Source organism: Lathyrus oleraceus, chromosome 5 (assembly GCF_024323335.1).
Source record: "Lathyrus oleraceus cultivar Zhongwan6 chromosome 5, CAAS_Psat_ZW6_1.0, whole genome shotgun sequence".
Lineage (NCBI taxonomy): Eukaryota > Viridiplantae > Streptophyta > Magnoliopsida > Fabales > Fabaceae > Lathyrus > Lathyrus oleraceus.
Window position 1 is genome coordinate 587,374,066 of NC_066583.1, and position 2,508 is coordinate 587,376,573.

At 36.4% G+C, this 2,508-nt stretch overlaps 1 pseudogene; it reads right to left on the reverse strand.

Annotated features, from left to right (window-relative positions):
- Positions 1-1,105: 1,105 nt before the first annotated feature.
- LOC127086722 (uncharacterized) lies at positions 1,106-2,191 on the reverse strand (annotated as a pseudogene).
- Positions 2,192-2,508: the final 317 nt, after the last annotated feature.

Consider the following 2,508-nt stretch of genomic DNA (forward strand, 5'->3'; position numbering starts at 1 on the left):
ACATTAGCATCAGTCAAAAAATCTGTTTCAAAAGAGGTGAAGGAAATTAGAACCCTTAGCTCATAAATAACAGGAAGATGTATGGGGGGCGAACAGCTCGCCGGAGGTATCCATATTTCTCATCTCATCCTTAGAACAGGGCTCCATAATCACATCCCTCTCTTGACCTGTGCTGAAAAATTTGATGCTATGGAAAAAATTATCAATCATTTTCTTTGTGGAGTATAGGGACGTAATATCCTGGACATGGACATGTTTAGTTTTATTTCTCACAATCAATAAAAACAGAGATTTAGAAGAGAAAGTGTCTAACCAAAAAAATGCTTTTTTAAGACAGATAAATGGAAAAGGAGAAATAAAAGGGTTTTACGAAAGTAATATAGGGAAGCCCCAAAGACACAAGGCTACACGTTAACACAATAAGAGAACTGCCACAAGAAGTTGAAGAGTCTCCACACCTAAAAGACACGTGTAAGAAGTGAAATGAGTTGTTTTTTCAAAAAGCCCCATCATGAGGTGCACTAAATGTCACCCATACCTTTTTCCCACTCAAACACTCCAGCTTTTAGAAGTAATTGACATTTTTATGTCTTGGAATATGACCTAAAAGTACGCATGCTCTTTTCTTTGACCATTTATCCTTTTTTTTATAAATGCCTTCAACTAAGGACTCATCCTAACTGAGGGACTCACCCTTCATATATAGAGATATCTTCAATTGAGGGACTTGCCCCAACTGAGACACTCACCCTCGTCTAGAGGAATTATTGACATGGCGAGTGACGTGCTCCAAGATCTAAAAGCACTTGCCCTTGAAAAAACTTCCGTACTTGAAGGACTATGTAGTGTTATATTTGTTAAAGCCCTAAACCAAGGTGCATTCGTTAGGAGTCATATTGCCTGGACGATGACCAGAAGACCGGCCCAGAAGTAACTCTAACGTGTGAGTCAAGAAAAAAGGAGTCAATACTAACTCCTAAGATATATGTTATTTTCCTCCGAGGAGAAAGCGGTTGATGTCACTAAGGGTGATTCAAACCCTAAGTCCTAGGGACCTCTAAAAATACATTTTCCATCAAGAAAAGAAGGAAAAGACTCTAAGTAATACACATTCTCAACATCCTATAAAACACAACGATCATTTCAGTGGATCGGAGAACCGATGTTTTGGAATGGTCTATTAAGATTAGCATATATAGTAGCTGCTACTGCAAGTTTTACACACACAGCATATACTTAAAAATAAAAATAAAAAGGTATAACATCGCATATCTCTATTTTCTTAAACTTAAAATATATTCAATTAAAAGCTATATCTAAACTATAAGATATTCTTCTCATGTAAACAACCCCAACCAAGACACAACAACAATTTCATAAACTGCATCATCAACATCAGAAGATCTTTCTTCTAAACCCTCCAAAACTTTCCTAACATTCTAAACATCCACTTCAGTTTCCAAGGACTTAACCCTGCTTTCTCTTTACTTCACATTCAGATTCCAGTTTCTCAATTTTGGACTTCAAAGCACCAATCTCTTCCTTCAACTCCTTGTTCTCCAACGCACCGAAGCTTTTACTGCCCTCAAAACTTCGATTTTGATTCTTAATAGTCTCCATAGATTTCCTAATTATCCGAAGCTCTCTAATGTAGTGATGCAATCTATCTATGACCAAAGAGAGGAACAAAACAAACCCTGTCCACAAAAAATATATTGAATAAAACAAATCAGAAACAGAATAAATAAATAAATAAAAGTGAAAGCGAAAAAGTTGATTAATTACCCAAAAGAGAAGCTTGTAGTAGGTGGTTGGACAAGAGTACTTGATCAGTGGGATCAATAATAGTAACACTTTCCATAGAGCGACACCGAATCTCATAAATACTGTAGAGTGCAGAAGCGAGCATAACCACCAACGTGGCGGTGACGGTTTTAACGACCACCGGTCCACGGCCTCGCTTGACGGTGTTCAAAGCCATGATCACAAGCTTCCTTAACGGTGTCTTGAAGAGAAAACTCATAATCATTAACATTTCTACGAATATAACAGCATACAAAAGCTGCAACATTTTCGGTTGTTTCTCTGTATTATTCCAACTAAGTTGATGAGTTGGAATATAAAAAGGTGGAACTAGAATTTATTATGATGCAAATGTGAATAAATAATAAGTGGAGTCTTATATTTAATTAAAAATATAGAAGTAAAGTCCTATTATAATGTGATTATAGAGGTTGAGATTTGAGCGCGTGAGTTCAGTGTGCGTGTTGTGTTAAGGAAATAAAAATCATAGTCGACAATCGACATAGATGTTGTTATTATGGTTGTTGGTTGGGTGTGGGGGTGTGGGAAGTGTATGAGAGTGGTGGTAGTAAGTCAATTTTTCCACCATGCTCTTAATCCAATTCAGCTTCTTTCACACATTCTCACGAAATTGTTCCTTTAATTTTAATGGGTCTTTCTAATAATGACATTTCATAAAAACAATCAAATTAAAAACAAAGATGA